The sequence below is a fragment of the Dendrobates tinctorius genome, unplaced genomic scaffold, assembly GCF_039654945.1.
Source record: "Dendrobates tinctorius isolate UK_male_01 unplaced genomic scaffold, ASM3965494v1 ptg000173l, whole genome shotgun sequence".
In the NCBI taxonomy this organism is placed as follows: Eukaryota; Metazoa; Chordata; class Amphibia; order Anura; family Dendrobatidae; genus Dendrobates; species Dendrobates tinctorius.
In genome coordinates this window covers 4,224,278-4,240,403 of record NW_027361840.1, presented here as the reverse complement: position 1 = coordinate 4,240,403, position 16,126 = coordinate 4,224,278, and positions in this window count along the sequence as shown.

Sequence of the window (16,126 nt, the reverse complement as noted above, 5' to 3'; positions counted from 1 at the left end):
CACAGGAATTTGCAATATTGCATGATTTTATATATCTAACCCTTAAAAGGAAATAACTAATTGCTTTTTAAAATGTTCTGGGTGTGTGCTTTACTGCATGGTTTGAATGACAACCACAGCAGGGGAATTTGAACCTTGTTCTAATAATACAAGTATACCAGTATACTATGTCCCTGTTCCTTAGGAAAAGAATTTTAAAGGGGGTCTCAACTTTTGCAAAGCAATGGAATTTTTTTTCCAGGCCTAAATGTCAAGTATACATATACATATATTTATGTCATGTGTATTTGGGGAATATTCAAAGAAATATTAAATTGAAAATAAACTAAATTGAAATAGTTTACAATGCATTGATAATTAGGATAATTTGGGTTAAAATACGTGTATTCATCACACCTTCATATGTGAGGTATTTGGTTTAAAGTTAATATGTGACACAGTCTGAGTGACAGTGACTGAGTGTATGAGCAGCTGCTGAGCGAGTAATGTGATATGTTTGTGAAACCTCAGGATTCTGAATGAGGAAAGAAAAAAAAAAACCCAAAAGCTTTTATCTTTAGGAGAAATATGCAGATCAGTTAAATTATTAGAATATCAGGATATATAATGAAATATTATCTATACAACATATATTTCTATATTTCTATAGTAATTATTATTTCTTGATTTAGTTAATAGTGGATAAGTGCAAAGTGCAATCGCACATCAAAATGGTTTATGCAAATTAATTTTTCCAAAGGATAATTTTATGATATTCAAATTAATTTTAATGGTTACACATCTTCAGACAAATAATGGTATAAGCAAGTATAAATTTACATAATTTATACATTAATTATTTTTAATTTTGGTTTTGATAAATGAATTATTTCATAGAACAATATTTTTTGGTATTAAGGGGGAAAATATGTTTTTGATCCTGACTACATCATCACATTTGATTAATACTTCTTCTTCACACATTTTAATAGGAAAAAAATATTAATAAGGTGCAATGGTATAAGTATTGGGTATAATAACAAGTATTATAAGGATTCATTTCTTTACACTAAGAGGAATTACATGCAAAGTTGCATAATTTGAATATTTTGGTAACACAAGTTTATGACAATTATGAAATAATCCAGATCATGGAAATATTAAGGGTATATGTTATGTTACTGAAGACATAACTACTCTGCATCAACATAAAGGCCTTATTCTTATTCTTATTTTTCATTCTTATTTTTCATTATTTTTAATTCTTTCACCAATATTTAGTAAAGTAATATCTACTGAGAATATTGCTTCATTAAATATAGCAATTATATGGTTCTATTACTAAGGAAAATGTTTCACTTCTGAGTTATATGCAACAATTCTTTTATTCATTCATTCGCTCACTCATATATTCTTATTTTGGTTCATGGCTTTACATTCCTACATATTATTAGTATAATAAATATATTCCTTATTAATAAAGATGATAACACTGGTTACATAAAACACAGTGACACCTATGGGTTGAAAAAGGTAATTACACCTATGACATAAAAAAATGTTCTATCACATGAAAAATGCGGATAATAATGTATTATCGTTTATTATTTCAAATATTGAAATCCATATATGGTACAAATTCTGATAATAATTATATGGATATTACTGATTGCTATGGTACGCTGTGATATTATGGGATAGGGAAATTACCAGATTTGGTATAGACTAGGGAATGAAGACTTCAAGCAAGATACTGAAATTATGTTAATAAAGACTTTTCACATTTCTAAACTTCATTGATTTTTATCAGTTGCAAGAAGAAGAATGCCGCGATCCAGAAGTCCCAGAAGGTAACAAAGCTATGACTTCTCAGTAAGACTGTGTTAATTACAAGTGCAGTATCCACCACTGACAGTCACAAGTGCAGTATCCACCACCGACAGTCACAATTAAAGTGTCTAACCTGACAACCAGAGGACGATGATCCTATGATGCTGAGATGAACGGTGTTATCACGTTCTTATCAAGTTCCAGAGGTTTTCAATCACCTGAAAAGCTTCGATGAAAGCTGGTGAACAATGAAGGTAATTATCAGGAAGCTACAACCCTGACATATGTCCTGTGCATTAGGACAAGGACTGGTTATGGTGCTATGTTTAGCAAGGAAGAGTCATTTTAACCCTTGCTTTGCTGACCAAAGACGTCACACCTGTTCAAAGACCAGTACCGATGGAGGATTCCAGAATATCCAAGGCGAGCCAATGTAAGCCCAGGTTTTTAAAGATGACACTGCACAGATATTAAAGCTGCATTTCATCTATAGACTTTGTTTCTTATCAACATTTGAATTTATGGACTTTGATTTGATACACCACACAATTCCTACAACATCTATATGGTATAAGAAAACTGTATTTTTAAAAGAACCAAGAAGAAGACAGAAGACATCAAAATGAAGACCAGATGACACCAGATGATGATGACTGGACCTGAGATGCTTCAATTTAGACTTATGGAAGTATAATTATACATATTTTATATGAATATTGTTCACGGCTTACCATAACATGAATTCACATCAATTATGTCATTGAGTACTTATAACGGTAATCTAATATTATTATTATTATTATTATTGATATAAAATTATTTTGTCAAAGAAGAAAAGAAGAAAAAAAGATCGTTATATTTGAGGGTTCCAATTAATGTCTGTCTCCCTCAAAAGGGGGAATTGTTAAATATTAATAATCCGTTAATTTCTTATAAGACTCAGTTCTGTAGAATGCTTTAGCTTACATGACATAGGCTATTTTTAAGCTTGGCTCATGGTAGAAAGACAGGTCCATATATGTAGAGACCACGTGCTTTAGGAGACGTATATAATTCATGGCTAACTGTAGAGGTCGCTCTTCTTCCCTCACCATCATGAGACACAGACGCAAGATGACATAACTCAACAGCTGGTATGTTACTTTAGTACGAAGAAGCCGAACTGAGAGACAGACGCCATTTGCCATGTGGGATCTCAGAGCATGATCTAATGGACAATATCTCTTTCACTTATTTTTAGTCACCTGTTTTTCTGTAATAACCTTTCTTTGATGGAAGAATCCAAATAAACCACTATATTTTTATCTGGTAACTAGTCCTGAATATTTTACAGGATATGCATTATTTTACACGGTGACTCATTCATAACATAGTCCCTTTAATTCTCCTGAACCAGTTGTTAGCAGAAAACCAGTTTGTGATTTGTTTGTCTCCTAAATTTGTGGTAATACGTTTTATTTTGATTCCAGAGTGGTGCTGTTTTGCTGTTACATAGTGAGAATTGTTCTCCTGCCCATCTGTATTGTTTTCTATTATTTCTAAAGCAGAGCTGAATACGCTTTCATTATAAAGGTGATTGTGATAGACACTGGGTCATAAATGAACAGACTTTGCTTTATAACGTTTGCCTAATTCTAATAAATACTGGCTATATGCCATGACTTGACGCATTGACACATTGATGTGATGTTCATAGAGAGATTCCCCCAACTGGAAACCTCCCCTGTATACCATAATACAGAGTGGGCCATTTATATGGATACACCTGGGTGGGCCACTTATAAAGTTGGATCCAAAATGGCTGACTTCAAAATGGCTGACTTCAAAATGGCCACCATGGTCACCACCCATCTTGAAAAGTTTTTCTCCTCCCATATACTAATGTGCCACAAACAGGAAGATGATATCACCAACCGTTCCCATTTTATTTAGGTGTATCCATATACATGGCCCACCCAGGTGTATCCATATAAATGGCCCACCCTGTAGAAAGACACTGCAAACAGCAGCTCTTGCTATGGCAGACTTGACTCATGCATGCATCACATGGATGGCCAATCCAATTTAATAGGATGTCATATAATTCTAAACTTTCCTGCAATAACCGCTACAGTAGAAATGTATGAATGTCCGGATTTCTAATTTTAGAAGGCTTTTCTTGTCATGGCACCTGCTTCCGATACTGAGATTATGGGTCGAGCTTCAAAAACTGCTGATAAACAATTCCAAATCAGTGATTATGGAAAAGTACACTCAAGTAACTGCACCTCTGTTTTTCCGACATTGGGTGTACTCCCCTCTACATATCAACTCTTTTTCAGAAGAACTCTTTTTCCGATGCGTATTTATCTAATGTCTTAATTTCCTATGAGAGTGTAAAGGTACTGTCACACTTAGCGATGTACCAGCGATCCCGACCAGCGATATGACGCGGTCAGGATCGCTGGTGCATCGCTAAATGGTCGCTAGTGAGCTTCCACGCAGGCAGATCTCACCAGCGACATCGCAGGGGTCGGGGGTCGCTACTTACGTGTCAGACGAGGCGATCCTGATGTCCTCCCGCCCGCGTCCAAGCGTCGCTCGTCGTCACAGCAGGAAGCCCCAGCAGGAAGCTGATGACGAGAAACAGTCCAGGACGTTCTTGCGCGATCAGCGATAACCAGCGGGGGAGCGGTCGGAGGTAAGTATCAGACATATCGATATTGCTAGCGATATCGCTTAGTGTGACAGGCCCTTAAGCCATTCTCTGACATTGTCCAACTGTTCATGTTAGACATAGGGATCGTTTGTTGGTCCAAATGACCAAGTTAGACATAGGGATCGTTTGCTTGTTTGTCTAACTGATAGTGTTGAGCGATACCGTCCAATACTTAAAAGTATCGGATCGGAATGGATCGGCCGATCTAAAAAAAATATCGGGTATCGCCGATTCCGATACCGGAAGTCCCATTCAAGTCTATGGGACTTCCGGTATCAGAATAAGAAAAACCCTATTTTTGCCTTGTACAGCCTCTCTGGGGTCTGTACGGGCCTTTCGGGGGTCTGTACCGGCCTGCCAGTGGTCTGTGCAGGCTCCGGTGGTCTGTGCCGGCCTGCCGGTGGTCTGTGCATGCTCCAGTGGTCTGTACCGGCCTGCCGGGGGTCTGTACCAGCCTGCCAGTGGTCTGTGCAGGCTCCGGTGGTCTGTGCCGGCCTGCCGGGGGGCTGTGCCGGCCTGCCGGTGGTCTGTGCAGGCTCCGGTGGTCTGTGCCGACCTGCCGGTGGTCTGTGCCGGCCTGCCGGTGGTCTGTGCCGGCCTGCCGGTGGTCTGTGCCGGCCTGCCGGTGGTCTGTGCCGGCCTGCCGGTGGTCTGTGCCGGCCTGCCGGTGGGCTGTGCCGGCCTGCCGGTGGTCTGTGCAGGCTCCGGGGGTCTGTGCAGGCATCGCCGATGGGACTACAAGTCCCATCGGGCGATGCCTGCTACCATGACAGTGATTGACACATTAGCCAATGATGGGACAGTAGTAGTCCCATCATCCGGCTAATGTGTTGAATGGTAAAAAAAAAATGTGCATGCTACATACATACAACATGCATACTACATATATACTACATGTAACATACATACTACATATATACTACATACTACATACATGCTACATACATGCTACATACATACTACATACATGCTACATACATACTACATACATGCTACATACATACTACATACATGCTACATACATACAACATGCATACTACATACATGCTACATACTACATACATGCTACATACTACATACATGCTACATACTACATACATGCTACATACTACATACATAATACATATATACTACATGCATGCAACATACATACAACATATATACTACATGCATGCAACATACATACAACATATATACTACATGCATGCAACATGCATACTACATAAATACTATATATACTACATGTAACATACATACTACATATATACTACATGCTACATACATGCAACATACACACTACATGCAACATACATACTACATGCATACTACATACATACTACATACATACACTACATGCATCATACATACTACATATATACCACATGCATGCAACATGCATACTACATATAAACTGCATATATGCTACATGCATGCAACATACAATACATACATATAGACATAACAGTACATATAACAGAGTACATACTCACCGTCACTTGTCACTTTGATCCCCGAAGCCATTGTCGCCTGAGGAATAAATATCAAAATAAAAAAACACCAATATACTTACCCCGATCCGCAGAAGTCCACGAGGGTCCCACGTCCATCTTGCGTGGAGAACTGCAGCATCAGCTGATGCTACCGTTCTCTACCAGCTCCAGGAATACAATGACGGAAGGTAGGTATCCTTCCGTACTGTATTCCTCCACCACTTTAAAAAAAAAAAAAAAGTCCCTAGTCTCACTTTATGCCATTGCTCCCACGCAGCAATGGCATAAAGTGAGACTAGGGACTTTTTTTTTACAGTGGTGGAGGAATACAGTGCGGAAGGATACCTACCTTCCGTCATTGTATTCCTGGAGCTGGTAGAGAACGGTAGCATTGGCATTCTCTTAATCAAGACAGAAGGCTCATATCATTAACTGGCATGAGTTAAAGTCATTATGGGATTCTTTTCAGTTCCTATGAATTACTAATACATAATAGATATTGAACTAAGTAGCTGTGATTGGTTCTTCAATATTGAATGTAAAAAATATAGTATATTGCAGCGTAACAATACGTCCTAAATGCAATTTAGTCCTTTGGCACAAACTGATATCCACAAATGTCTTAAAATTCTTTTATTAAGGAATCATGCCATATGCACACTGGTCATTGCACAGGGTGAAGCTGTGCCTAAGACCTGTTTCACATTTCCGTTTCTTGACATCAGTCAAAGTCTGCCACTTTTAGAAAAAAACGGATCCGCCTCTTTTTTGGCAGATCCGTTTTTTTCCCCCATAGACTTGCATTAGCGGCGGATTTTGACTGATGATCATCCGTCGCATCGTTTTTTGATGGATCCGTTAGAATTGTAGAGTCTCCCGGGCGGAGGAGACGGACTCTGAAACTTTTTTTTTGAGCGACGGACCTCTATTTTCAATTGCGCGTGCCCGGCAGGTTTGCTCTGCCAAGCATTTTAACCCTGAATAGCGTTCTGGAAACGCCATGAAAATATTCTCTCTCCTTTTCCAGACCGCGGTTGCTTTAAATTTCATCCACTGCTGCAGCGGATCCGTATAAAAAACGGATCAAGTGACATCCTTTTGACCCATGACGGAAATGGATCCGTTTAACACTCTGGCGGATTTCAACTGACATGAAAAGACGGAAATGTGAAAGAGGCCTAAGCAGTCCCCTCTGGAGTCCAGAGCTACTCATCAATGTAAGGCTACTTTCACACATCAGGTTTTCGGCGTCAGGCGCGATCCGGCGTCGTGCCGGATCCGGCAAATGTTTCGTAAAACCGGATGTGACGGATCCGCTTTTCTGCCGGATCCGTCTTTTTCTTGACAGACAAAACCGGATCCGTCTCATCCGGTACATCCGTTTTTCTATCCGTTTTTCGACGGATTACGCCGGATCCGGTTTATAAAATTGACCCTTGTGGCCTTCCGAACGGGATTGGCTACTGGAAAACTATATATAGCATGTTCCTACAGCCCTTCTTTGACAGGTTGTAGAGGAGAAAGTGCAGGTTGGAGAGAAGAGCAAGTTACTGGCGAAGATGGATGTTGTCATTGGAAATATTTTGAAGAATTTGGCGGATTTTATAGCGGAGGCGAATCGTTTGAGGGTGATTGTTCTGGAGAAGGAGAGAGCGAGACAGCAGCGCATCAGGCATCGTAGACGACGTTTGTGGATCCACCCCATCACAGCCAAGAGAATGACGCGTGGGGTCTATTCTACACTCTGCATGGACCTTCGACGAAACCCGGATAAATTTTTTGGATATGTTAGGATGAAAATGGAGAATTTTGATTACTTGGTGGAGCGCATTGCACACCTCATAAGAAAAGCGGACACCTATTGCCGCTTCTCTGTTTCACCCGCAGAGCGTCTGATGGTGACTTTAAGGTAAGCCACATTTATTGGATGTGATCGCATCAGAGCACACTTTCACTGCAATCTTGTTGGTGGTAGTTTGTATCTCCAAGTGTTATAGGTCAGTTTTGGTATGTAATGCTGTGATTTAAAACTAATTTATTGTTTTTTAATTCCCCACAGATTTCTTGCAACTGGAGAATCCCTTTCGTCACTGCATTTCCAGTACAGACTCGGGATTTCCACCATATCTGGAATTGTGAAGTACACATGCCGTGCACTGTGGGACTCCTTAGCTGAAGAGTTTTTACCAGAGCCCACAACAGAGAGGTGGATTGAAATTGCTGACAAGTTTCAACAGATATGTCAGTTTCCAAACTGCTTGGGCGCTGTGGACGGGAAACATATCCGCATTGTAAAGCCAGCTGGATCGGGATCGGAATATTTCAATTACAAGAAATATTTTTCAATTGTCCTCATGGCCATCGCTGACGCGGAATACAAATTTATTGCGGTTGATATTGGGGCCTATGGCCGCTCCAATGACTCTCAAGTTTTCAAACTGTCTGCCATGGGGCGTAAACTGTATGGAAACACCTTCCAGTTCCCACCACCTAGACCGCTGCCGCAAACATCTGGTCCACCTATGCCATTTGTCTGTGTAGGGGATGAAGCCTTCCAGCTGTCAGAACACCTTTTGAAACCGTACTCTAGCAGAGGATTGACAAGACCAAAACGTATTTTTAATTACCGCCTCACAAGAGCAAGAAGAATGGTGGAATGTACCTTTGGTATTCTGACAGCCAAATGGCGGGTCCTATTGACTGCGATCAACCTCAAGACAGAAACTGTGGACGAGGTGATCAAAGCGTGCGTGGTACTCCACAATTTTGTTATCTGCAAGGAACCCATTTCCATTGAGGACACCTCTGAAGAAACCACCTTGCAAGATTACCATGACATTACCACTAGAAGTTCTGTGACGGTTTCAGTAATGAGGGACAATTTTGCACTATACTTTATGTCACCTCAAGGCAGAGTACATTGGCAGGATGACAGAGTGTGAAAGATTTGTGCCCTAACCAAACTTGTGTACCTTCTGGACCAACAGTATATACCTTTGCCAACCAAAGTTGGCTATCTTGTCATGGTCTCTATTTTTAGCTTTAGGCCACAGGTGTGTACCTGGTTGTGTTTTATGCAAAGTATTTCACCTTTTAACAAAAGTTGTGTACATTGTTAGGAAATCACCAACAATAAATACAACTTTTTAGGTGAAATACTTTGCTTCAAACACAACCAGGAACACAACTGTGGCAAAAAGCTAAAATTTACCCACAGTTATATACCTAGTTTTGAATACCATTTCACCTTTGAAATACCCTGTATTTAACCTTTTTTTTAAACATAGTTGGCCGCAGAAAGAAATGACAGACAACCATTGTGAAACGATAATTTAACTTTTATTTAAAAATTTATTTTTTTTTGTAAAATGTTTTTAAAGTGCAAAAAACTTTTTTAATAAAGGTTTTAAACCCAATGGGCATTTTTATTAAAAAACACACATTACAAATCTGTGTAGTGTGGGGTGGAAATACTGCTGGAGGGGCTGCGGGATACTTCGACACTGGGTGTGTGGAGAGAGGACTGGGATCGTGGTGGGGAAGGAACAGTTAGAGGTGAAGGTGTGGAAAAAGCTACAGAATGGGTGGACATGTGGGAGGCAGAAGAGGTGGTGGGCGGTGGAGTGGAGGGTTGGGCAGGGACTGTAGGAGCAGATGATGTTGATGGAAAGTGGTACGGGGAAGGAGTTTGGTACGGGGAAGGAGTTTGGTACGGGGAAGGAGTTTGGTACGGGGAAGGAGTTTGGTACGGGGAAGGAGTTTGGTACGGGGAAGGAGTTTGGTACGGGGAAGGAGTTTGGTACGGGGAAGGAGTTTGGTACGGGGAAGGTTGCTGGAAGTGGGGAGATGTCTGGTACTGGGGAGGTTGCTGGTATGTAATAGGAGGGGGAGGATGGAAAGTGGCTGGAGGGGGTGCAGATGTAATAGGAGGGGGAGGATGGAAAGTGGCTGGAGGGGGTGCAGATGTAATAGGAGGGGGAGGATGGAAAGTGGCTGGAGGGGGTGCAGGTGGAGGAACTACAGTGGTGGGAGGTGGAAGTTGGGAGGTAACCTGCTGTAGAGCACCGTGGCACGAATGCATTACATGCATCTGCTGGGTTGGAGATAGTGTTGCCATGCGCTCCACAACAGACCTGAAAAAGGTGTGGTTTGGTGAAGATCTTGCTTCTGAATGCATGGTTTGCAGAAGTGTCTTCACCTCCAGAATGCTGGAGTTGATCTGCTGAAAGCCTGCGGAGATTTGCTCTGACAAGACTTTTAGACAGTTCTGGAAAGATGCATTCAGATGCAAGAACTCTGGCGCATAACTCTTTTCCTGACCCCTCTGCCGCTGTCGCCCAGTACCCGCAGGTGTACTAGAGGTGGCAGGGGCAGAAGGGTGGGGTAAAGGGAAAGCGATCTCCTCACCAGCAGCTTCATGTAATGTAGGCGGCCACGATGCTCCTGTGCTGGTGGATGGGACAGATGGGTCGAATGTGTGGGAAGGCTGGGAAGGTGCAGATGTACCGGGGCGGTCGAAGTGTCCCTCGGTGCCGGTCTCCTCAGGGATCGCCTCAGAAGGGTCCAATCGTGCAGGCTCCCGAGTGCTGCTCACCGTGCTGTGGAATAAAGAGAAAAAAAAACAATTAAAATAGTGACATGGTATGGCCCTGGCTGAAAAAAAAAAGTTACATCTAAACATTTTTTTGTCACATGTGGTGTGTAATATTTACCTTCTGGTGAGCATTGTCTCCCGGAGGAACGACAGGGCTTGTGCGTACTTGTACTTGCTCCTGCGTCCTCCAGATCCACTCGGGGCCCGCATCTCTTTATTGAACTCCTTCTTGAAACGATCCCTCACAGACCGCCACCGATTCACAATTCTGTTCCCTGAAACGAGAAAGGAGTGGTTAGTATACAACATCAGTGTTTCCCAAACTCCAGTCCTCATGGTCCCCAGGGGTCATGTTTTCAGGATTTCCATAGTAAATAGAAATCCTGAACACATGATCCGTGGGGACCACGAGGACTGGAGTTCGGGAAACACTGGTTTACATCAAGCAACCGTTACTGTATATACTTACGCTCTTTAATCTGGGCCCGAGCTTCGAGGTCCTCCCAGCGGCCCACAAGGAGAGAACAGATTTCCTCCCAGAGTCGTCGGGTAATGATCAGGTCAGCGTGGCGGCGGTCAGCCATATTCCAGAGCGGCTCCCTTTCTCTGACGAGATCGATGAGGCGGTCCACATCAATCCCTCCATCCTCACCGTCAGAGTCGGGAGCACGCTGTGAAGGCTGTTAAAGAAAAAGACAAAAATAACATAATTAGGCTCCACAAAAGAAATGAAATAAAAAGTGCAAAAAAACAAAGCAAAAATATTTATACTTACACGCTGGTGACCGCCGCGTTGCTGTCGCCGACGACCCTGGGAGGCACTGCGAGGACCTCTTGGCCGAGCACCAGATTGGGAAGACTAGAGAAGAAAACAAAAAATGTTATGTCTTTGGATGTAGGCATTTGTTTGCTGTGTGTGGTCTGCAGAACATTGTTTTCTATGTGTTGTGTGTAGTGTGATGTTGTGTTTCTGCGTTTGATGCAAAAAACTTACCAATTGTGAGCCCACTCCAGGTGTCTGTCCACCCCTTCCTTCTTCTTCTGGGAGCTCCTCTTCATCTTGTGATTCCTGTTTTGAAATAAAAGGCAATGAATAGACATATATTACAGAGATGATGGATTTTGGAAATAAAAACTTACCGTCAAACGCTGACGATGCGAGGGAGGGCTCCCAGAAGATGATGTGCTGTCCTGTTGATGGCCAGACTCCATGGCTGTGGGTATTGCTGCTGCCAGTGATGCCATTTCTGCTGCTGCTGCATCTCTTTGGCGGCTGTTGAATAAAGAGAAACAATATCTTGATATTCCATGGCCCTAGTTTGGAGGAATGGGGGATTTGATAATTACCATCTCTCATCTGCTTCTGGACTCCCCTCCCGTTCAGCATGCTGCTCCATTTGGGGTGGTGCTGATGGTGCTGCTGCTGCAGATGTCTGCTGCCTTCTCCTGCTCCTGGTTCTTGGCTTGGGTGGCATGTTGGGTGTGGCTGAGGGTCCCATTGTCTTGCTTTTATATATCTCCTGTGGGCAGAGCTACTGAGCATGCTCAGACCAAAAAAAACGGATCCGGCGCATTGCGGCGCTCATAGGCTTTCATTGTGTGAAAAAGCCGGACGCGCCGGATCCGGCGTGTCCGGCTTTTTCGCCGGAGACAAAAAACGTTACAGTAGACGTTTTTTCCAGACGCCGGATCGCGACACATTGCCGGATCCGGCGAAAACCGGATGAAACGCATGGCCATCCGGCGCGATCCGGCGCAAATGCAAGTCAATGGGGGGGAAACCGGATCCGGCATTGCATTTCGCCGGATCCGGTTTCTGTCAAAAGCGCCAGATCGCGCCTGACGGCGAAAACCTGATGTGTGAAAGAGGCCTAAGGGACATTGATTCAGCTTACCATCACAGAGCCGGCCATGTGAGCCATTTACATATAAATAGGTCAGCTGCTTGATGTTTACCTTATATTAACTCTTTTGACACCATTATGTCTAAACCATTAATCGGTGCTTTGTCCTGCTAGTGTGTGTTGCTTGTAATCTGTGGCCACTTATCTTGTGGATCATTTATATCCATATATATTGATTGTGATACATATAACATTTTTATACATATTTATGGAACTATTTGTACTAATAAATACTTACTTTACATAGTATATGGTAAACTTTGTTTCATCCGTTTTTTGATTACGTATTTGAGTTTGCATACGTGAATTGTGTTTTGAATTGGTGCTGGTACTCTTTATATTCTGGTGAGAATGGGTGTTGCACAACTAATAGCCAAATGGCCGGGTGGTGAAGTCGTCTAGTCTAAACGCCCCTTTACATTTAGCGATGCACCAGCGATCCCGACCACGATACGACCTGGTCAGGATCGCTGGTGCATCGCTAAATGATCGCTAGTGAGTTGCCACACAGGAAGATCTCACAGCGATGCAGCAGCGACGCAGCGGACGATACTTACCTTTCAGACGCGGCGATCCTGATGTCCTCCGTCCGTGCCCAGCGTCGCTCGTGGGCGCCAGCAGGAAGCGCCCGACGAGAAATGAAGCTGCGCGATCAGCGACAGACAGCGGGGGAGCCGGTCAGAGGCAAGTATCACACATAGCGATATCGCTAGCAATATCGCTGCTGCGTCACAAAATCAGTGACATTTTAGTGATATTGCTAGCGATATCGCCATGTGTAAAACTCCCTTTAGGCTATATGCGCACGTTGCGCATTTACTTGCAGAAATTTCTGCATCTAATGGCAGAAAAACACAGCTGAAAATACGCTTAGTTTTAATTTTTTTTAAGCGTTTTTGTAAATCCATAGAGCTAAATCTAATATATAAAGCGCAAGTGTGTGTGTGTGTGTGTGTGTGTGTGTGTGTGTGTGTGTGTCGGGGATTGGCATCTGCACCGTCGCAGCTACAGCCACAAAATTTGGCACAGTCACACGTCTGGACCCCGAGAGCGTCATAGGCTATGTTGTGAGGTGAAATTTTAACCCCGCGCGTTCCAATTCACCAAACAATTTTGCCCCTATCTACATAATGGGGAAAAAGTGAAAGGAAAAGTGTGGGATGCAAATTGACAGCTGCCATATGTGAACAAGGGGGACTTAAAGAATGAGAGCGATGGCACCAAAGAGTATATACCGTACAGTCACTAAGGTGGGGCCCTGACATGGGATACTCACCACACACGGGGATATGAGCACACACACAAAATGCGCCGCACACTACCACGTGCTTCAGCACATATACCACGCTCAGCACACATTTCACCACACATACACCAACCTCGCCACATAAAAGTTGAGACACAAAAGTCGCCACTCAAAACTCGCCACGCTGTCCCAGAGCTGTTTAAAAGATGAAACCTGAGCTGTGATTGGTCGCTATCAGCAACAGTTTTCTTTGTAGACAGTTGTGGTAACTGAGGCCTATTATTCTTATCAATTCTATGGTGATATCATCCTTCTGTAAAGCTGGAAATAACACAATTTATTACCGTGCCAACACAGACCACCCTCTGACACAGACTGCAGGGGGAGCCCAGTATCACACAGGATAGGATTAGATACACGGCTCAGCAGTCAGTATCACACAGGATAGGATTAGATACACAGCTCAGCAGTCAGTATCACACAGGATAGGATTAGATACACGGCTCAGCAGTCAGTATCACACAGGATAGGATTAGACACATGGCTCAGCAGTCAGTATCACATAGGATAGGATTAGATACATGGCTCAGCAGTCAGTATCACACAGGATAGGATTAGATGCACAGTTTTTATGTGCAATATAATAATTATAATTTGTTATAACTAACCACAGTTGGTTACTATGCCCAGGCAACGCCGGGCTCTTCAGCTAGTAAAGATATATTATTAAAAAAAAGAATTGTGATGTAATTTCCTTGTTCAACCTCTTCAGCCACATACCCTCATTAATATTAAATAAAGACACACACAGCACCAGCCTATGTAGGAGCATTAACATAATTACCCTACATATGCTGTAACAAAACAGCAACTGTCAGAAATCTGCATGAAACGCAATATCTGTTTCTTTTTCAAAAAAAAAAAAAACAACAACAATTTTCATAACAAGCAGAGGGAAAGCTGATGGCTGAGAGCTCAGATATATATTTTTGGAAGGAGCCAATAGCCAAAGGTTCCCAGGCTATTAATATCAGCTCACAGCTGATTGCTTAGCCTTTAGGCTACGTGCACATGTGCAGAATTGCCACGGAAGTTTCCACGGCAATTCCGCAACTCCCTGCCACGGGAAATAGTAGCATTTTGCAAGCGTAATTAGCTTGCAGAATGCTAGCGATCTGTTGCATCGCTTGGAGAACTGATTGACAGGTTGGTCACACTCGTCAAACATAGTGTTTGACAACTGTGACCAACTTTTTACTATTGAGGCTACCTATGCCACATCAGTTGTAAAAGATATAATGTTAAAAATAATTAAAAAAAAAAAAATCATGATCTTCACACCTTGCGGTGTCCCTTGCAGCCATTCCGGTCCTCGCAATGCTCCCGGCAACCCCCGTTCCCAGCGATGCCTTGCAGCAATGACCCCAGATGACGTAGCATCACGGGAGACCGCTACATTATCAGAGTTCATTGTCACAAGGCATCACGGAACGGGACTTGCTAAGAGCATCGCTGAGGACCGGGGAGACTCCGGGGGCCGCCAGAAGGTGAGAATATCACAATTTGTTTTTAATTCTTTTTTAGCAAGTGATAAAGGCGGACTTCTCCTGTGCCTTGGGGCTCAGGGGAATCTGCCAGCATTCCCAACTCAGATCCATGATGGACAGATAGTGCGCGCCAGCTAACCGCTCAAGCAGCTTCTCGATGCGTGGCATTGGGTGCTGTTATGGCATTGAGCCCCCTGTAGTCAACACAAAACCTGATGGTCCGATCCTTCTTTGGCACCAGGACAAAAGGTGAGGCCTACGCACTCTTGGACCATTGAATCATCACCAGGGATCCGGCACAGGTGGAGGAGTGGTCACAGGGGGTCATTCAGTGGTCCAGGCTCATGCGGTGGCGGCTCTGTGCTGGGGCAGCTGGGCGGCTCTCTGTGCTCCGATGCAGGGGCGGCGGCTCTGCCGGCATTTCCTCCAAGCCCGGAGGCCCCCGTACATCCCTTGCTGGCCGCCTCCATGTTGAGGTGGCCTCCGGGAACATGGACGCCGGGAAGATGGCCGCCGGTCCGGGGACGGCGCATGCGCAGGTTCAGATCTCGTCCCGAGACCTCGGGGGACGAGATCTCGTTGCCGAGATTTGAATCTCGTCCCCCGAGATCTCGGGACGAGACCTGAACCTGCGCATGTGCCGTCCGCGGACCGGCGGCCATCTTCCCGGTGTCCATGTTCCCGGAGGCCACCGCAACATGGCAGCGACCAGCAAGGGATGTGCGGGGGCCTCCAGGCTTGGAGGAAATGCCGGCGGAGCCGCCGACCCTGCACCGGAGCACAGCCCGCTGCCACCACCGCACTACAGAGCCCCGCGGCACCCGCACCAGCCTCCAGC